The following is a 22,629-nucleotide window of genomic DNA, read 5'->3' as shown; positions in this document are numbered from 1 at the left end:
GAGTTGAAAAGCTGCTGGACCCAAGTAAGCAGGTCCAGGCTGGTCCTCTCTGTCTGACATCTCTCCTGTAAGACCCTGGGTTTGATTTTACCTTTTGTGCCAAGGGGTGTTGGAAGTATTGGGAACAGCATCATTAAGTTGGTTTAATCTGTTGGGTTTTCAGAGAGGTTAAGGTATTCTGTATTCTGTTCTCTTTTGTTTGTGCTTCATTTGGTAACCTTGTAAATAAATTCTGTTTTCCTTAAAACTAAGTGGTGGACCAGCTGCATCTCTCCTGGATTATCTACTGTACACCTGCTTAAAACAACTAGCAAAGTTAGGGTCTGGGCTACTTTCTTGAAATATTTTGAGGGGTCTGGCCTGGTCCATAACATATTCTATGGACTCAGATCAATCTATACAAAACATTCAGAATAGTTAATATTCAATGAATTATCAATATCGGGTGCAAATGTTCTGAAACAATTGGACAGGTTGATTGATACATGAAAGTAAAAAGAAGCTAATCATAAAACATTAGATTACACTTTTACTAAGAAATTAAGTCAAAAAACACAATCAGCTCTTAATTCTGTTACTAAAGTCAAAGGATCTATTAATTTAAACAATGTATCGTTAAATTTTGAAGTTGCTCTGTTAATAATCAATTTAAATTATTGGTGTTGTCTTATTTCATCAACAGCTTTGCATTATCAGGATCTGACAGTCACAGGCAATTATTACTTTGTCAACAGAACATTTGTAAAGGGCCAAAAAAAGAAGCATTCTAAAATTAATAATTCAGGTTCAGCATCTGTAATACTCTCCACTGAAAATAACCTGCGGAGTTCTCGCAAGAAGTGACTATCAGGAAGTTTTAAGAGACAAGCAATTCTGCAGAACAGTAAAAGATAGAGTAAAACTCAATAACAAAAAAATCTGATGCCATTTTATCTTGTTGACATGACACACAATTAACTAAGATACACAATTGTACTGAATTGCTATTTGATACCATCTCCCATGTATCTTTTAGACATTGGGGACACTTACAACACTACAAGAGCCAGAAATGGATAGTCTTCAGAATGCGGAGGGCATCTCTTCCATTTGATACAATCTATTTGCAGAATGAAGAAGTGTAAACCATTCAGACAGATGATGCTGGCTGGACATTCCAATCAGTTTCTAAGTATAAGCTAATCGGCATTAGCTACATGTGGACTTTGCAAAGTGAATTTAATCTTTGAAGAAAATTGTACCGGCTGCGTTTTCTTAAAGCAAATTTTGGAATTTACGTGGGCGGCATGGTGGCAGTGGGTGGCACGGTGGCACAGTGGTTAGCACTGCTGCTTCACAGTGCTGGAGGCCCGGGTTCAATTCCCGTCTCAGGCGACTGACTGTGTGGAGTTTGCACGTTCTCCCCGTGTCTGCGTGGGTTTCCTCCGGCTGCTCCAGTTTCCTCCCACAGTCCAAAGATGTGCAGGTCAGGTGAATTGGCCATGCTAAATTGCCCGTAGTGTTAGGTAAGGGGTAAATGTAGGGGTATGGGTGGGTTGCGCTTTGGCGGGTCGGTGCGGACTTGTTGGGCCGAAGGGCCTGTTTCCAAACTGTAATGTAATCTAAATCTAATCTAATATTTAAAAAGAAAATAAAAACAAAATACCAGGTAGTCGGGAATCAGGAATACAAACATGAAATGCTGGAAAGAGTTAACACTGATCACCTGACTTATTGAGTGTTTACAGCATTTTTTCATCTTTTAATCAAAAAGATGTATTCTTTTAAATTATTGTCACATTATTTTACTAATCTGTAGAATGTACACTGCTTAAAGCATCTGTCTCATGATGGCTGATAGGAAATAGGACAATTCCTGCATTATTATCAATGTTCACCTCAGGAGTGAACATGCCAGTAAGTTGATATCTTTGCTGAACCATGATCAGGACTCTCAGTGTTCAATGCTGCATTAGCAATGCTTTGAGAGGTTAGTAATGGCACACATCAACTCCAGCCTCCCAGGTTGGCTTGATCCACTACAATTTGTCTACTGTCGCAATAGGTCCATGGCATCTCCTTGCCCCTACACCTAGTTATTGACTCTAGCTCTGCCTTCTCCACCATAATTTCAACCAAACTCATCTCCAAACTCTGAGATCGAGGACTTTGCTCCCCCCCACCCCTACTCCCGCAAGTGGATCCTCGACTTCCTGACCCACTGACTGCAATCAATAAGGAAAAGCAACAACCCATCCTCCACAACAATCCTCAATACTGGTGCCCTACAAGGCCACGTGCTCAGTCCCTTACTATACTCCTTACACACTCATGACTCTGTGGTCCAACTCTAACTCCATTTACAAGTCTACCACTGTAGTGGGTGGGATCTCAAATAACAACGAGAAGGGAAAGAGATAGACAGCTAATGATGTAAGAGATAGACAAATGATGTAATGACAACAATCTCTCCCTCAATGTCAGCAAAATGAAAGAGCTGGTCATTGACTTCAGGAAGCGCAGTGGACGACCATGCCCCTCTCTAATGGTATTGAGGTGGAGATGGTCAAGAGCTTCAAGTTTCTAGGAGTGATGATCCATCCACATCAATGCTACGGTCAAGAAAGCACAACGATATCTCTATTTCTTCAGAAGGCTAAAGAAATTCAGCATATCCACAATCACTCATCAATTTTTAAACATGTACCATAGAAAGCATCGCATCTGGTGCATCACAGCTTGGTCTGGCAACTGCTTCACCCAAGACTGCAAGAAATTAACAGTGTTGTGAAAAAAGCCCTGTCTATCCAGCCTTCCATCCACTGACTCAATCTACACTACCGTTACTGCCGGGAAGCAGCAGCATAATCAATGGCATCTCCCACACCAGTTATATACTCTTCCAACTTCTTCCATCAGACATAAGATACAAATGTTTGAAACCGCATGCCAACAGATTTAAGACTTCTGTTAGAAGACTTCTGAATGGACCTCTCACATATTAAAGTTGATCATTATCTGCACCTTCTCTGTGGCTGCAATACTGTATTCTGCATTCTGTTCTATTGCCCTGATGTACTTATGTAAAGTATGATTTGTCTGGTCAACAAACAAATCAGTACTTTTCACTGTATCATGTGACAAAAATAATAAATCAAATCAAGGAGTCAGAACATCCCAGATCACTGCATTCCTGGGAGGCCTGTAGCTAAGCTCACATTTCCTTTGCGTTCTTCATGTGCACAACCTAGATGAAGGGCAGATACTGGAGTTCAGTCAGAAGGGGTTTCATGATGGAAGTGCATGTGGTCAGAAGCTCAATTCAATGTTAAGTAGGATGCCAAGTCCATGAACAATCTGGATTATGCTGTTGTCAAGGAAACGTTGTAATCAGTGGTAAGGGAACAGAGTTTGTCAGGGGTCCAATGCTTCACTCTTCCCATCACCTAATTGGAGAAAATACTTTCTCATACAGAACTGAATATTGGACAAAGTAAAGTCAGTGGATGGATTGAGAGAGGGATTAGTGAAGCAGGTGGGTCTATGTACTTGTAGAATGTAGTTCTAGAAGACAACTGTACCCATGAGTTGTACCCACAATGATTCAATACATTCAGGAGAGGAGAGGAAAGTGGAAAATTGAAGGGGCAAAGTAAAACTTTTTTTTTGATGAATACCAGCAGTGACCTGAGAGTGTGGTACAGTTGCCAACAAGTGCATAATTCAAAGTAATAGGTTTGCCATTAGATTGCTTCTTTCAATGAAATAAATGTCCAAATTTTGGCAAGGTATTACAAAAGGATTGCTGTCAGCTCTTACAATTTGTGTAGGTAAACAGAGCTTGACACCTCAAACTGTTTATAGAAATTCGTGGCCAGAAATCTGTGTTATATGCCAGTTCTTTGCTGATGGCCCCAAAACAACATGTTTAAAAAAATGTTTGTGGACTCTGATTGATAGAGGTGCTGCCATGGAAAATGCACCAATTAATGATGATTGGCAGTTAACTGCCAAGTTTTCTTTAAATTATAAACAAGATGGGCTGATGCTGATTGGTCAGGGCATGTGGCTGTTACCTATTTTGTTGAGTTGAAACAGTGCGTATACATGTCTTTTTTTTCCCTTGTCCCTTACAGCACATGTTAGCAAGCCACACTGCAAACATGACTCACAATCTGAAATTGAGGGTCAGAATAATTCTGCCCACACTCAGGGTTATCCAGCAAACTGAGAATTCATGAGCCAACTAAACAGCATACTGTTGTTATACAGTATAAATGTAGGTTTTCCCTTTAAATTCACATCTTGCGTGACTCGTCCTGATGAGAGCAAGATGGAATGCTTCCACAAAATATGTATTTTATCAGCATTAATAGATCTGTTACTGCTGCATAGTCCTGCATAGTCTAATGACAAAACTAGGAGAGCTGTCTCACAGACTAATCAAGCAAAGCCTGATATAGCCACACTCACGGAATCATGCCTTATATACGTCACAGGGAACAAGCAACAGGGAAAAACATATTTGACTTTATCCTCACTCATCTGCTGGCCGTAGATGCATCTGTCCATCATAGTACCAGAAGGAGTCCCCACTACGTTGTCCTTGTGGAGATGACTGGACATCTTCACATTGAGGATATCCACCATTGTATTTGTGTGGCATTAACTGGGATAGAACTCAAATAGATCTAACTCCTCAACACTGGATATCCACTGTAGGCCATAAGCAGAATTGTACTCCAGCGCAATCTGCAACCTCATGGCCCAGCTTATCCCCCACTCAACCATTACCATCAAGGCAGAGGACCACTCTGATTCAACAAAGAGTGCAGGAGGTCCCGCCAGAAGCAGCACGAGGCCTCCCTAATAATGAGAGGTCATCCTGGTGAATTTACACATCAGCTAATCAGTTCGGCAACCAGGTCAGTGTGAAACTCTGCAATTCTGCCACTTTCAGTCATGAAGCATCATGGACAATAAAGCACCTGGAGCAGGAGGCTCCACAAGCATTCCCATCCTCAATGATGGAGAGCCCAGCACCTCAGTGCAAAAGCTAAGGCTGAAGCATTTGCAACAATCTTCCATCGAAGGTGCCGAGTTGATGATCCATCTTGGCCACCTGAAGGTGTCCGCAACATTACAGATGCCAATTCACCTCACATGACATCAATAAACTGCTGAAGGCACTGGATCTGTAAAGCCTATGAGTCTTGTCAACATTTGAGACATAAGACAGAAGGTATGTGCTCCACAATTAGCAGTGCAAGAGGCCAAGCTGTTTCAGTACAGCTACTAACATCTAGCCAACAATGTAGAAAGTTTCCCAGAGATATTCTATACACAAAATGCAGGTCAAATCTGACCCAGCCAAGTACTACCCCATCAGCCTACTTCCAATCATCAGTAAAGTGATGAAAGAACAAAGGACAAGAACAAAGAACAAAAGTGTCACAAACAGTGCTGTCAAGTTGCACACTTCAGTAATGCTGAAGGGCTTATCCCAGATACGTCAATTCTCCTGCTCTTCAGATGCTGCCTGACCTGCTGTGCTTTTCCAGCACCACACTTTTCATCTCTAATCTCCAGCATCTGCAGTCTTCACTTTCGCCACATCTCAGTAATAACCTGCTTAGTGACACCCAGTCATGAGCTCTGCGAGGGCTACTCAGCTCCTGGCCTCATTACAGCCTTGGTTCAAAAATGGACAAGGGCTGAATTCCAGAGGTGAGGTGAGAGTGACAGCCCTTGACATCATAGCTGCATTTGACCAAGTGTGGCCTCAAGGAGCCCGAGAAAAACTAGGGAGAATGGGGAGGAATTGGGGGGAAATCTTTCTGTTAATTGGAGTAATATTTGGCAGAAACGAAGATAGTTGTAGTTGTTGGAGATCAGTCATGTCAGCTCGAGAACATCTCTCCAGGAGTTCCTCAGTGTAGTGTCCTAGGCCCAGCCATCTTTAGCTGCTTCATAGGGTAGGGATGTTCACTGCTGATTGCACAATATTGAGCACTGTTTGTGTGACTCATCAGATACTAAGGTAGTCTTTGTCCAAATGCAGCAAGACCTGGACAATATCTAGGTATGGGCTAGCAAGTGACAAATAACATTCACACTGCACAAGTGCCAAACAATAGCATTTTGAAAAATAGAGAAATCAACCACTGTCCTTTGACATTCAATGGCATTACCTTTTCCTGAATCTCCCACTCTTAATATCCTGGGGCTTACTATTGTCTAGAAACTGAACTTGACTGGTCATAGAACTACAGCAGCTATAAGAGCAGGTCAGAGGCTAGGGATATTGCAGTGAGTAACTCAATGTTTGACTTTCCAAAGCCTATCCATCATCGACAAGGCATAAGTGAGGAGTGTGAAAGAATGCTCCCCACTTGCCTGAATGAATGCAGCTTCAACTACACTCAAGTATTTTGACATTATCCATGACAAAGTAGCCCACTTGATTGGCATCACATCCAGAAACATCCACGCACCCCCACCATCAAGACTCAGTTGCAACAGTGTGTACTATCTACAAGACTGATTGCAGAATTCACCAAGGGACTTTAAACAGCACCTTCCAAACCCACGACCACTTCCATCTGAAAGGACAAAGGCAGCAGGTACTTGGGAACATCACCACCTCCAAGTTCCCTTCCAAGCTACTCAACATCCTGACTTGGACATTTTTTTACTTTATTATTGATGAGGCTGTGTCAACATTAATTGCCAATCCCTAATTGCCCAGAGGGCAGTTGAGAGTCAACCACATTGCTGTGGGTCTGGAGTCACACGTAGGACAGACCAGGTAAAGATGGCAGATGTGTTTTTCCAACAATTGACAATGGATTCACTTTCATCATGAGACTCTTAATTCCAGATTTTTATTGAATGCAAATTCCATCATCTGCCACAGCAGGACTCGAACTTGAGTCCTCATAACATTCCCTGGGTCTCTGGATTAATCGTCCAGCAATAATACCACTAGGTCATCATCTCCCAATATATTGCAGGTCCTTCAGTGTCATTGGATCAAATTCCTGGAATTCCCTCCCTAATGGCATGCTGAGTCTACCACCAAATGGGTGCAGCAGTTCAAGAAGGCAGCTAACCACCAGCTTTTCCACAGCTATTAGGAAGAAGTGATAGTTGCTGTCACAGCCAGGGATGCCCACATCCTATGAATCAATAAAAATTTCTCAAGGACAAGAAAGTGAAGTTGAGGTAGACAATCAGCTTTTACCTTTTTGAATAGTGGAGCAGATTCAAGGTGTGATATGGCTTATTCCTGCTCTTGTTTATCGTCTTTAAGATTACAACAAGGATGTTCTAAATTCTTAGTGCATTTACTGATTCCTGTTGTCAGCAGATTCTGCTATTGCTGATTCAATAACACTCCTGGTGGTCTTTTTTTGCCTGTGTGCTTTTTGCCACATATTGTACTGAAAATAATTTCTGAAAATAATATGACCAGATCAAAATTAACACTGAAAACAACCAACATCCATAAAAAAAAATGCTTCCTTCCTTTACAACTCCCATTTAGTACACAATGAAACAACAATCTGAAGACTTTTTCAAAATTTACATCCCATGCTTCTGTCTTCAAGGGAAGAACAGGATATGAATCAGAGTTATAAGCAAGGGCAGCCCTGAGCAGAGAAATTGCTGTTTGAAGATAGGACCACATAGACTGCTCGCCCTGCAGTCATTCTTTATTTCCCCGGCATCTTTGACAGGTACAGCAGCTATTAAATATTGGTTGAGTGTAAGAAGCAACACAACCTTCTACCTCAAGTATCCCGTAAGTTATAAGTTCTGTAATGCTACCATTTACAAAGAATATTCCATGCTTTTGATGGGACCCTTCCACATGAATAGAAATTGCTATGAATTTTTGGTTCCATTGAGATGATAAGCAAGGACCATTTGTACAATATGTAACTACAGATTGCTGACATTTACATTGTTCACTTAATCGACTGGAATGGAGCTGAACCAAATAGTAAGATATAAGACTTTTACTTTGATTCATTTTTAGTTCTTTTAAGAAATATTTGGTGGGATATGGGCCAAGTGCAGGCAGGTGGGATTAGTTTCGTTTGGTATTATGGTTGGTCGGAAGGGTCTGTTTCCAATGCAGTATGACTCTATATACAAGAACAGAAATGCTATATCCCTGTATCCTGTCATCACAGTCTAGAGACCTTCTTAACTACGAGTTAGCTTCCTTTCAGTTCTTTGCTTACTGTTAATTATTTGAAGATTCGTTGAATATAGGAAGATTATACCAATTAGTTTGCAAGTAGAAGCATTCAAACAAATTGATTAGAAATAACGGATTGGGTGTACTCCTGGGCTTTCAGACGTAACAGCCAATTGGAAGTCTCTAAATTTGCCAACTTTGAGACTGGCTCAGAAGTCTCCTAATTTGCAGCTTCTAAGTTTGCTTTTGGGTTAAGGATATCAGACAGGCTCGTGACACTGTAGGATCAGTCAGAGGCTTCACTGCTCTGGAACCTTAACACTCCCAATGAGAGAGGTAGGTAGGAGACAGTGAGGGAGCAAGACATGGAACCAAATTGCTGGATTTTCTGAAGTAAGAAGTTTAGTGCCCCCACTGACAGAGCAGCAGTGTGCAGGGCGATGGCTCTTAGCAGTCAATGTGGTTGGTGCTTCTAATGGGGTTATGTTGTAGGCTGAGGTGGGGGGGGCGAGGGGGGTTGAGGTGGTGTGAGGTGGTGAAAGAGGGTGTTGATGGTCTTGTGCCTTGTCACAGAGAAGCTGTGACAGAGTCTAGCCTCAACCAAGAAACCAATCATTATGGAAACATCACTTTTACGTTAGTTCAGTAATGGGTTGTTGACATCACTGGCTGGCCCAGTATTTATTGTCAACCCTGAATTGCCATTGGGAAATTGATGATGAGCTGCCTTCTTGAGCTGCTGTAATCTTTCTGTTATAGATACAGCCACAAAGCCATTGGGGAGGGAGTTCTAAGATTTTGACCCAGCAACACTGAAGGAAAGGCAGTATATTTCTAAGTCAGGATAATGAGTGGCTGAGAGGGGATCTTGCAGGGGATGGTGTTCCCATGTATCTGCTGTCCTTGTCCTTCTAGATGGTGGAGGTCTTGGGTTTGGAAGGTGCTGTCTAAGGAGCCTTGGTGAGTTCTCTTTAATTGAAGAAGTTTATCCTAAATTCTCTGTTGGATTTCTTGATGGCTATCTGATATTAATGACTTCTTGTTATGTTCTTTCCCACAGAAAACATTCTAAGTGCATCCATTCTAACAAAACATTCCAACGTTTTGAATACCTCGATTGCTCAGCCTTCTCTTTTCAAGACAAAGGCGACCCAGCTTGCCAGTCCTATCCTGCTATTTACTGTACACTCACACATTTCTGGCATAGTCCTTGTGAGTTTCACATTCAACAATGTGCAGCCCTGCTTTAATTGTGAGCAGTAACCCTTTAAGAAATGTTGGTTCGCCGCACATCCTGAACAACACACCCGCTACATTCCAAACTAATCTTTTATTTATTTGGACAGGGGATGTGGGTGTCACTGGCAAGGCCACCATTTATTGCCCATCCCTCCGTGCACTGGAGATGGTGGTGGTGAACTGCCTTCTTTAATCACTACATTCTCTGCAATTTAAGCATAAGACCATAAGACATAGTAGTGGAAGTAAGGCCATTCGGCCCATCAAATCCACTCCGCCATTCAATCATGGCTGATTTCAATGCCACTTACCCGCACTCTCCCCATATACCTTAATTCCTATAAGACCATCAGGCATTCCCACAGTGCTGTTAGGTATGGAATGCCAGGATTTTGACTACATGTGTCTATATTTCAGCTGATGTGTGACTTGAGGAGGAATATAAAGGGAAAGGTGGCATTCCCAGGCACCCACTGCCCTTGACCTTTTAGGCAGTAGTGGTCACTGTTTTGGAAGATATTATTAAAGAAATCTGTGCTAAGCAATTAAAAACGAGCTGATATTGCAGGATAGTGTGAGGCGCAGGTACAACACCAGACAATAGTATTCGGATGACCCCAACAGGCACGACCTTCAGGGTTCCATTAAAACATAGCAACAAAATGTATAGAGCCTCACAAACAACCCAAGCAATGAGGCTCCCCTCTGTGTGTATGGCCTCAAGTTGTTTAAAGGTTAGCACAGGTTTGAATTTTAATGATTTGAACTTGGGTAAGGTAAATCTGAATCAGCCTTTTTGTTCTATCAACAGTTAATATATGGAGGCTTTCTTTTATTTTAAATTTCAAAATGGTTCACTACACAACCTGACTTGTCTCTGTTCTCAATGACCTTGGCAAATTGAAGCTGGCAATATTCAGTCCAACACAACAGAGAGCTTGGCTTTCCGACTGCTCCAGTACAGCCCCAAACAATATGCTCCTAAAATCAAGGGATATCATTAGGTCAGCTTAAACTGAAAAATCAAGATTTACTCCCAAGGATTCTAGCGAATTTTATATAAAAAGGAATTGGTCCTTGCAGAGATGACTTCATTTTCTTTGAAACACTGCGAAGTATTGATATAAATATTCAGAACATAATGCTTACGTCAGAGTCAGATAAATAGTCATTTTTTTGCAGTAGAATGTTAATGGGTTTGAACATAAAGTACCTGCAGATCCAGTAGAGTAATTCATAGCTGCAGACTTCCTTCTCAGTCGAAATTGTCCAAATGTCGTGTTAATTCTGAATCCCTGTAGACATACGAAGCAGATTTTTCTGACAGTAGAATCTCTAAAAATGAAAGAGAGAAAAGCAGTGAGGCAGCATCTCAGCCAGGATAGATAAGCACCTTTAGACTGATATTGTGATCATCCCAACAGCTCTGTTTTAAAACAGGCTCTGAAGATAATTGCATGCAGATAGAAAAAAACGTTTTATTTATCTACAACATTAGTGTGACTCATCTAACCAGTCAAGAGTATTAAAGTTCTGTTTTGGCAAAAGGTTAATGGCCAACAATTTAAAAATATTTGGTGGGTGCAGGGGGAGAACAGTCCTCCGTGGTTACCATCTCAATCCCTGCCCCCCCACCAAAATAAAGTTCTGCTTGAGAGACTTTCCTGTTTGCTCATGTTCTGTACAAAAACACAGGAGAGGGTAGCACACACAGAGGTGGCCACAAGGGTGAATGCTCAAATTTTCCAGTTTGTCTTCCAACCCACAAAGCCTGTCTCCAACGCACTAGCTCTCCCCCTCAAAAGTGGCAGAACCATTTCAGAGGTACCTCAAATGGCAGGATGCAGCTGGGATCACACCTTCCACAGTAAGTTCCCAATCTTGGGCAAATGGCAATGTGGAGCAATGGGGCAGGAACCAGGCTGCCTCAGAGCCTGTCTGCCAACATTCTGGGAGGGGATATCACAGAAGCAGCCTGTGACTCCAAGTTGCTCTCACTGACCTGTTGCCCACCTGGAGAGTTGCACTGAGACCTGAGCATACTCTTCCTGCTTGGGCAGGTAGATGACAAGTGGGCACTGGACCAAGGCAACTGTTGAAGCTTTTCACTGTAGTTTGCTGTGTTTTTTGCTGCAAAATGCAGGTGACAACAAATTAATCATTCATTCACACGAATCACAATGTTCCGGGGAAACTTTAAAATGGAAAAACCAACACCAAAGCAGAACACTGCTATATGTTGTCAATAGCTTTAAATAGAATTGGATAGTTAAATAAAGTGACAAGTGCATAGCTTTCATTGAAGATTACTGCACTAGTTCAGTAATAATTAAATCTTAGCAGCGATTTGCAAATAAAAATAAACCAAAACTGACTTTCTAAACTTTGACTGGTATTTCTTTAATTTGGGATCAAGTGTTGAATGCATCCTGGATTTTTGTGTGTTATCTGGATATGACCAGACATACAGTCACTCACTCACACACGTACACAGTCTTGCAGACAGACACATTGTCAAGAAGCAAGGATTGATTATACTGCAGATCTATAAAATACTTGGCAAGTTGACACTCACCACTATATAAATCTTAAATCTGAAAAGGTTAAGCCCATTTCCATGGATGTTGAATATCAGCTGAGCTGTGAGCTTTCCCTTTGTTTAATTCACAATGCTATCATAAACCTGAATATGATGAAGTTAATGTGTGGAAGGGTAGCAAACTGTAGCAGACCTTGAAAAAGTCAGATTTGTGTAAAGTGGAAGGAGAGGGTAAAAAAATGAATGAGAGAGAGAGAATGAATGAGGCCAGAGAGGAAGATAGAAAGGAGAGAGAGGGTGGAAGAAGATGGTGAGAGGAGAGAGACAGATGGTGTGAGGAAGACAGAATTAGCAAGTGGAACGGTAGGGAGAGGTGGAAAGGGAGAATGGAGTGAGTAAGGGTCAGAGGGAGAAATAGAACGTGAGTGAGGAAGAGAGACAAAGTAAGTGTGAAAGATGTGGTCAAAGAGAGAGGGTATTGATAATGAGGAGTGAGGGAGACAGTGAAAGAGGGAGAAAGAGCAAGGTCTTGGTGGGGGTGGGGGGGGGAGTGTTGGAGCTGCTAGTGGATTGGGCTGTGCAGAGCTGATTGCTGTCTCTGTACAGCCTCCCTCTGCAGAGCTGGCCAGCGTAGATCCGCATTTTATCTGCATTAGATCAGCAAATGCTGCAGTGTTCCTGAAGGCTCACCAGAGCCACCTCCGCATCCAGGATGGTTAACTCTTCACAGTCCAGAAACATCACTCTGTCTGTCAAAAAACCCAAGACTTCAAATGTCGAAGTGTTTTTTTGTAATAACTTCTCATTGTATCGTGTTAAATGATATAAAGACAGTGACCATTTATCCTAAACTCCCATACTGTATATCAAAGTGCTGCTTGCAGAAGTCTGTCTAATTCAGAAAGTTTTAAGATGAATATGGTGAACTCTGATTAATCAATGTTTTGGCTAATTGTGTGTCCATGACTATTTACATTTTCAACCCATCCATTCCTCCTGCCTGCTCTGTTATAGTTCTCTTTCTGCTGGTTATTTAAATTCTTTGCCTTCTTCTCATAGTAAAATCCAATATTTCCTGTACTTTATCTCCACCTTTCTATTCTCGGTATTTCTCTGTCTTTCTCTTCTCTCCATACCCCTATCTCAATCTTTCTAGGGATGGCTATGTCTTTCATCCCACTACATATTTCTCTCTGTCTTTCTGCATCTTTCTACCTCTCCCCCAGTCTCTCTCTCTGTTAGCTGTTTGTTTGTCTCTCTCTCCCTCTGTCTCTCTCTCTCTCTCTGTCTCTGTCTCTTGCTCTGTCCCAGTGGAAATGAAGATTCCTGTGCTGTGCCAATAAGCTGCAGTGCTTCCCTTGTGTAACACCCCTCTCCAGGGATGTCCTTATTCCCCATTGTTCTGATTCCCCATGTCTCCTATCCACTATACCTGTCTCTTTATTGTCCCAATCCCCTCAATGCCCCAAAGCCCCAAGACTCTGATTCCCCCAGCGAGCCACTCCCACAATTCCCTGTCATCATTCTCTGCAATGCTTTTCTATTCTTTCCATTGCCCCTCAATCCTCACATTCCCTTCTCACTCTCCCACTGCTGTCCCCAGCCACAGTGTTGGATTTGACAGAGATATTTGGCAGGGCAGAGAGAAAAGCTGCAGATAAACACCTGAAAACTGTTTCCTCCTGACCTCAACATCTGTCAGAACAACATTGTAGAGTACAAAATCCCATGCAAGGACTGCACAAAACACTACATAGGACAAACAGGAAGACAGCTAACGATCCGTATCCATGAACACCAACTAGCCACGAAACGACACGACCAGCTGTCCTTAGTAGCCACACACGCAGACGACAGGCAACATGAGTTCGACTGGGACAACACGATTATTATAGGACAAGCCAAACAGAGAACAGCCAGGGAATTCCTAGAGGCATGGCACTCATCTACAGAGTCTATCAACAAACACATCCAATATACCGGCCACTGCAGCGGACAGCTGGAACTGACAACCGGAAGCGGCAGAGACAAACCACTATAAATGCCGGAGGAAACAACACAGAAGCGCATCACAGGAGGCTCCCAAGCACTGAGGATGTCAAGTAGATAGGGAATGAAATGTCTGCAACACAAATTCCCAGCTCGGCGAACAGAACCACAACAAGATTTCAGAATCTTTTAAAAGAGGCAATAGGCCTTCTTTTGAAAAATTAACTAAATCGTATATTTTCAAACACAAAGCATGCTAACCTTATCACCAGCCAGAAGGAGCTGAGAGTGACAGGAAATAACATCCCACATTTCCTGCTCTTCATCTCTACCTTCCTCACACCCTCATTTCTCCCACACACCCTCACCCCTCCCATACATCCTCACCCCTCCCTCACACCCTCATTGCACCTTCAAACCCCTCACTTCTCCGTCATACCCTCACCTCTCCCTCAAACCCCTCACAAATCCCTCAGACCCTCACCCCTCCCTCAAACACCTCACACATCCCTCACACCCTCACCCATCCCTCGCACCCTCACCCAACCCTCACATCCTCATCCCTCCTTCACACCCCTCACCTCTCCCTCACACCCTCACCCCTCCCTCAAACCCTTCACACATCCCTCAGACCCTCACCCCTCCCTCAAATGCCTCACACATCCCTCACACCCTCACCCCTTCCTCGCACCCTCACCCAACCCTCACACCCTCATCCCTCACACTCTCACCCTTCCTCACATCCCTCACTCTTCCTTCACACCCTCACCCATCCATTGCACCCTCACCGCTCCCTCACACCCTCATCCTTCCCTCACACCCCTCACACATCCCTCACACCCTTGCCCCTCCCACACTCCCTCACCCCTCCCTCACACCCTCATTCCTACCTCACACCCTCATCCCTTCCTCACACCCCTCACTTCTGCAGATTTTTGTCTCTTCCTTCACTCCCAGTCACATCTCCCTGCCTGCCCTCCAAACCCACCCCTGCTTCGTCCCCTAAATGGTTTGTTGCAGTTATACAACACCAAAGTCCTTTTAAATGTGTCATTCTCTTTGCTCTGTGTGAGTTTGTTAATGACCCCCTAGTCACTGTGGAATGATCCAATGGATCCAAGGTTCTGGACCTGTCTGCCTTTTGTGTTGAGAGAAACACTGTGAAAGCAGCGAGATGTGAAGGAAAGACAGCATGGCACTTAATAGACCTCATAATTCAACACTGAGTTCAACAACTTCAGAGCAATGAACACTGTCCTCCATTTTGATTACAACACGTACACCCAACCATGTCTTGCTGCATGGGTCTCCTCTCAGCAGAAGTGACCAAGCTTCTACTCTTCATACCTATCATTAACACCTATTCTGCGTCTGTATAACTCCTTTGCTACCATCAGCACTCCCTTTGCCTTTTGGTCTGGCACCTTTGCTGTCATTTCCACTTGACCTGCCTCTTCCTCATTAACAGCACTAAAACTATTATCTTGCAGATCCCTTTGCTTCCAAAGAAGAGTAATATTAAATTTGAAAGACTATCACTGTCTCTCTCTCTCTCTCTAGTTGCTGCCAGACTTGCCAAATTTCTCCAGCAGTTTCTGCTTCTATCTAAGCAGTCAAGAGAGATGGAAATGAAGATTGAGGAGCAAGGATTAGAAAAAGCAACTTTAGCACTGAGGCAACACCATTCCCAATCCATACCTTCATTAATAATTCACATGTACACTGTTTTAATCAGACACTAATTGCATTACAAAAACTGACCCTGTTCCAAAGGGGTAGAACTTTATTTCATTCTCTTGCAATAAGATGCTGAACATCAGAGTGAAGAATAGATCTATGTTAATATTAGAAGGAAGAATCTTCTAAATGAACATTTTGAAATGTTGTTGAAGATTGAAAATGTGTTTGTTGAAATTCAGTCTAAAAATTGAATCAATTACAGAGCTCACCAATTTCTATTCATTTTAAGGGAAAGTATATATCAGGGCTAACACATTTATTGCTGTAGCAGATATTTCACAGGAAACTGCAAGGGGGAGTGATACCACCAACTGATTTCATAGGGACTTACTTAACAATACATCTTGCTGTAAGAAAAAATCATATTCTCGATCATATTCAAGTCCCACTGGAAGCTGCATGCATTTCAATGTGTTTATTTGCTTCTCAGTTAAAAGGACAGTGAAATGTCGCAGGCTGTGACAGCAGGTCTTTAGAGTATGTACACAGGACCTTTTAGCAGTTTGTAAAAGCCACTGATGCTTGGTTATGAATTCAAAGAAGAGTTTAATCTCTTGAGTTTTATTTTCACATTGCATAATTATCCTTAACAGCAATAGATTTAAAATATCCTTGTCTGCGTCTACTTATCTAAAATCAGAAGGAGGTGTTTCTATAAAGAAGGCCAGTTACATTTATATAGTGCCCACAGGACATGCCAAAGCACTTTACAAGCAAAGAAGTGCAAAGTCGTGACTGGAGTGATGTTGGAAATGTGACATCCAATTGGCACATAGCAAGATCCCACATCCTCCAATGTGATAACAACCAGATATTCTGAGTTCTTAAATAAAGCAAGGAATACATTGAACAACAGTGAGAACCAAATAATTTTGGCAAACTCATTTGAAAGAGTCAGGGAAAGTGCTACACTTTCAAAGTAAAGAAAAATTATGTAAAATAAAACGCAAAACTGGAAATTCTGAAAACAAAAACAGAAATTGCTGGAGGAACTCAGCAGGTCTGTCAGCATCTGCGGAGAGAGAAAGTAGAGTCAACGTTTCAGCTCCAGTCACCCTTAATCAAAGAAACAATTAGGTATTTTGTTCACACTCTGCTTTACACAGAGTAATTGATTCCCCAACAGTTCAAGAAGGCAGCCCTGCGCCACCTTTCCCAGGACAATTAGGGATGGCCAATAAATGCTGGATGCCCACATCCCATCAATTAATAAAAAAAATCATTAACTTGTGCAGTCTCCGTGGCAACATCTCTGAAGGGTCCAGTTGCAAACCATTCAACGCTCGCTTCCCATTCAGTATAAATGTTGCTTTCTGTTCTAGTTAGTATTTCTTGTGTATTGTCCTAATGACTGCAAACTTTGACAAAATGTGTTTTTTACTCAACAATAATTCCATTTTCTCAATGGAATAGATTATGCATGAAAGTCTTTTGTTGTAGAATGACATTGTTACAGAAAAGAACACAACGTGGACTGCATCTTCAAAATACCTTAGGATTGTTATAAATTAGCGAATAAAAAGAAAAGGCTGATTTATGAGGGGACGGAAACCATTAATCATGTTAATGTGAAGAATGAGTATACTTCATAAGCATATTGGGGATACCAGCTGTCCTGTATATTACAGGTCAGTGCTGCACTTCTGCACACATTTCCAGTCCTAATGTGCGCCTTATTCTGTTTCATCAAAACCATCTGTTGGGATTTGAGTCCTCATGTCAGCTCCATTTTGCCACATCTCTGAGATGTCTGTATTAATTGCATGAAATCAGCACATATCATCTCACATCAACCAGCCTTCATCTATTTAAACCACACATGGGAATGGCAATAAATTTCATGCTGAACCAAGCACAATAAAAGCTAGGGCAAAGTGAAAAGATCATGCAAACAAAATGCAATAAACCGCTGTTGGTGAGAATCAGAAAATAAAATGATCAGTCAGCAATAACGTAGAGGACACATGCATTAGCCCATGCTGCTGGGAGCAGACCTGATAGCTGTTTTTTTTATGGGATGATAGTGTCACTGGCTAGGCCAGCATTTAATGCCCATATCAAATTGACCTAGTGAAGGTTGTAGTGAGGTGCTGCAGAGCATATGATGTGCGATATATTCAAATGTTGCTTGGGTGTAATAGCAGGATCTTGAGCCAGCGATACTGAAGGAATAGCGATATATTTCCAAGTCAAGATGGTGTATGGCTTGAAGGAGAACTTGCAAAGAGTGGTATTCCCATGTCTCTGCTACCTATAACTTTCTAGGTGATAACGGTTGTGGATTTGGAAAGGGCTGTCAAAGTAAGTTGTTGGAGTGTGTCTCGTAGTTTGTGTTCACCGCAACAACTGTGTGTCAGTGATGAAGGGAGTGAATGTTAAGGGTGGATGGGATGCCAACCAAATGGTCTGCTGTATCCTGAATGGTTTAAAACTTCATGTGTTTTCTGGGAGCTGCATTCATCCCCATCACACTCCTGACTTGTGCTTCTTTGGTGGTGGATAGCTTTGGGAAGTTAGTGGGGGGAGGTTACTCAGTTCTGAATTCTGAGCCTCTGACCTGCTCTTGTACCCACAGTATTTTATACTGCTGCAGTTGAATTTTCTTGTCTCTGTACAGATGCTGCCGAAAAATTGGCCCACAGTTAAAACCCAAGCTGGTGATAGCCCAGATGAATGTTTATAAATCTCTAGAGTTGCACTCATAAGCCCCTGACTGAAAACACACACTTATGTTAATTGCCTAACAATCAGGAAAGTCTTTCAGATGCCAACAGACATTTACAAGTGGCAGCAGCACTTTATTGCATTTCTGACATTTAGACTTGTGATGTGGACATTCCAATATGTTGCGGACATGCACTGAAAAAAGATTCAGTTAGATTGATAATCCATAATTTGTTCATGTTTTCTGTTGCTGAAAAATCAGCTCTTCTCCAGAGAAACACGTTCTAAAGTCGCACCGTACCAACTCGCGATAACCCAGGGAAAGCAAATAAGCAAAACAAGAATGCAAAATTCTGAGTAGTTTGTGTCAGACATGATGTTGGAGCAGGTCTGACCCTCTAGACATGATTCAATCTATACATGTTTAGTGCCACTTTAACTAGTGCCAATTTTACAGCAGCAACAATTCTGCAGTTGGGCAATGGTGTTGTTTGGATGAGATTTGCCTCCATTCCATAATCAGCTGAATATCCTCCAACGTATTCACTAACCAAGAGATCAAATTGACTCCTGATGCTCTTCACACCGAAACACAAATTCATACAAGCAATGGAGAAGGCGCACAATGAGAAAACAGGTCATCAGCTCTAGATAGTGGCTGCGACCTTTACTTTAATGCAGGGCTGCAGAAGGTGTTTTTGTTTCACATGAACCAAAGGCCCATCTACCCCCTCACATAGACATGAATGATCCTATCACACTATTAGAAGAATAGTATGGGAGTTTTTTTTTCTATATTCATCCCAAGGGATGAGAGTACAACACCTAGTCAGCATTTATTGCCAATCCCTAATTCCCCAGAGGGCCGTTCAGAGTCAATCATATTGCTGTGGATCTGGAGCCACATTTAGGCCAGACTGGGTAAGGATGACAGTTTTCTTCCCTAAAGTACATTAGTGAACCAGATGGGTTTTTCCAGCAATCGACAATGACTTCATGGTCGTCATTCGATTCTTGATTTTCTTTTTTTATTGAATTGAAATTCCACCATCTGCCGAACTCAGGTCCCCAGAACATTCACTGGGGCTCTGGATTAACAGTCCAGCAATAATAAGACTAGGCCATCACCTCGCCCTAAACAAATCATCAAAGTATATTACCTTGTGATTTATTTCTCTGCTGTTGGAGCTGGCTGTGCACAAATTGGTTGATGAATTTCCCACAGTACACTGTTAATGACTCTTCAAAAAAAGGCACTTGATTAGCATCGACCATCCTTTGGCACTCTGGAGTTGTGAGAGTTGACATGGAGCCAGACTTTAGAAAATGGGAGGGTCCATCAGAGCCCGGGCAAATCCTGTGGAGGGGAATTGATGTAGGTGAGAATGGGGTGTTGAGATTGACAGGACAGGAGAAGGGAAAACACAGAAATCGGAATACCTCGGGCTTGGAGCAGGCTTTCCACGTGTCACAAGGATTCAGTTCCTCCTCTTTCCCTGGAATTAGTAAAGCTGAAGCAAGGGTAGGCATTAAGAATGGTGACCCTGAAGGCAATTTGCAAAGCTGAGCTCCAAGCATTTCTTTCCTTTTGTGACAATTATTCTTGATCATTTTTTAATTCTACAAGGATTAATCCTTGCATTTCTCTGAAAAGCAACAAGTTAATGTCCTGATTCTTTCCTTCTCCTAGTTTATTTTTAATATGCTCTGTCCTAATCAGGTTGCTAAATTAATTCCAACCAGTGCCAATTTTATTTCAGTATTGTAATCACTGAGCATCATTTATCTGGGGAAGGGATGCCCTCTTATTGTCATTACAAAACTGTGATCATCATATTGACTTCTCTCTTCTATCTGTAATTAGGAGTTGGCATAAATCAATCACATCAGATCAGCATGAAGACTTCTACTGGGACAGACGAGGTCACTTTTCCAGGTCAATTCTGCTTTTTCATAGTATTACATGTTTTTTTTTAAATTCCCAATTTCTTCCTGATTTGTCTCCCTGAAGAAATTGCAAGTCTCTGTAAAAATACCAATGGAAGTAAAGTTAAAGGATATCCCTACCATTTGTAGTTCAGGTTTGGAAAATCAAGCCATAAGCCCTTGATCAGTAAACATACTTTCTATCATTTATGAATTTTGTTGCTACATACTTGGAATATTCTTAACCATATTCTTAACGATGGCAATTGTGTTAAATTAGTTATGTTGTTGTTGTCCCAATTCAGATAAATTATTGGATCTAGCATTAGTGCAGAGCTTCTTTTCCCAGTTTCCACTGTTTCCCTCTCTCACATCAACACTTTGTGGAGGGACAAATTTTCAACTTGCTACTGACTGATTTAAATGGATAGGAAATGTGGCCATTCCCATAATGCCCTCTGCACTGGTAATATCAGTTTTATATTGAATAATAAGTTGAAAATGACCCCATGTTGATATTTTCTCATCAACTTGCTCAAAGATGTTATTACATACTTGGCCTCTTGGCTCAGAGATAGGGATAATACCATTCTACCACAAGAGACTGATTATCTCATGTCTTCCTGCATTAAGTAGTGTGCTGATTTACATTCATTGCCAATGGAAACCAGATTATCTTGTCTGAATATCAAGTAAAATGCAAAAATTGATAGTCAGTTGTTCAGAACTATTCCCAGTGATGAAGAGAGGTTTAAGGTGCAGAATAGGTTTACCAGAATTACAGGCTATGAGCTCTAGGAGAGAGTAGAAAGGCTCAGTTGGTTTTCTCTGCAGCAGCAGAGGCTAGGGGGTGACTTGATAGAAGTCTATAAAATTATGAGATGTATAGCTAGGGTTGACAGTCAGAATCTTTAGCCCCGAGTTGAAATATCTAATACTAGGGGGCATGCATTTCAGGTGAGAGGGGGAAAGTTCAAAGGAGATGTGAGGGGCAAGTTTATTTTACACAGCAAGTGGTAGGTGTCTGGAATGTGATGCCAGGGGTGATGATGGAGGTAAATAGGATAGGGGCCTTTAAGGGGCTTTTAGTTAAGCACATGAATATGGAAGGAATGGAGGGAAATGGATGAAGGGCAGACAGAAGGGATTAGTTTAATTTAGCATCATGTTCAGTACAATAGCACAGGCCGAAGGGTCCGTTCCTGTGCTGTACTGTTCTATATTCTATGATGGAAGGTGATTAACCAAGAAACAGTCCCTGCTTTAACCCATCGCCCAGTGGGACAACTTATTTCCATGTGGCAGCCCATCCCAAACTTCCCAAAGTCATGGTAACAGGTTGAATTATTGCAGCTCCCACATCAGAGGAAGCCAAGCAATTATCAGGTTGAGTCAGATGTAGCTCAAAACAAAGTTGTTACCATTGCAAAAGTCTGCAGGATGAAAGATCAAAATGGCTGTTTTGTTTGACCTAGCAATGGAATGGAACAGTGAAGTCTGAAGCAAGTGTAAATTGTAAATCCTGTTTCTTTGGCACGTTGGGCATTTCTGTTGATGAAGAAATGCGTGTTACCTGCAGATTTAACTACAAGGGAGCTACTGCAAAAAGAAAACTCTGGGCTTAGACAAAAGCAATTACGATTTGAGTTGCCCACGGGGACCAGAATGCAGTTCACAGAAATCCCATCCTGTGAGTGATTTGAGAATGTGAGATAATTTAATTCTCACTTCACATCACAGTGCCGGTAGATTTAACTTGGAACCATTATGGTTTACTTTATATCTGTGTTAGCGTCAAACCAAAGTCCTTGAAAATCTTTCTCAAGGTCATATGGAAGAGAAAGTGAGGACTGCAGATGCTGGAGATCAGAGTTGAGAGTGTGGTGCTTGAAAAGTACAGCGGGTCAGGCAGCATCCAAGGAATAGGAGAATCAACGTTCTGGGTATAAGCCCTTCATCAGGATTCCTGATGAAGGGCTTATGCCCGAAGCATTGATTTTCCTACTCCTCGGATGCTGCCTGACCTGCTGTGCTTTTCCAGCACCACACTCTCAACTCAATGTCATATGGGCTTTGTTGAAAGGTCATTGACCTGAAACATTATCTTATTTCTTTCTTTCTGTCTGTCTTTCTGAGACATTTATTTTCAGAATCCAAAGAACAAAAAGAATGATGATGTCCATTCTAATCAAACTCCGAATAGTGTGCAGCCACCAATTAATAGGATTCATGTAAAACTGTATTAGAAATTAGTGAGTACCTGAAAAGAAATGTTAATGTTAAGAATATATTAAAAATATTCAAAATGGCATTCAACAATAAAGAAACACCACAAAAAGATTGAGAC

General features: G+C 41.9%; 1 long non-coding RNA gene across 1 annotated transcript in view; it reads right to left on the bottom strand.

Moving 5' to 3' along the window:
* Positions 1-12,075, bottom strand: part of LOC122541843 (uncharacterized) — a 93,667-nt gene extending 81,592 nt beyond the window's left edge. The window contains exons 1-2 of the long non-coding RNA XR_015754295.1: positions 12,000-12,075; positions 10,638-10,759 (exon numbers count right to left, since the gene is read on the bottom strand). This is a non-coding gene — a long non-coding RNA (uncharacterized LOC122541843). The remainder of the gene's footprint in view (positions 1-10,637; positions 10,760-11,999) is intronic.
* Positions 12,076-22,629: the final 10,554 nt, after the last annotated feature.

Source organism: Chiloscyllium plagiosum, unplaced genomic scaffold (genome assembly GCF_037043375.1).
Source record: "Chiloscyllium plagiosum isolate Xiang-an unplaced genomic scaffold, Cpla_swu_hap1 HiC_scaffold_43, whole genome shotgun sequence".
In the NCBI taxonomy this organism is placed as follows: domain Eukaryota; kingdom Metazoa; phylum Chordata; class Chondrichthyes; order Orectolobiformes; family Hemiscylliidae; genus Chiloscyllium; species Chiloscyllium plagiosum.
This window is presented reverse-complemented; position numbering and strand designations above follow the sequence as displayed.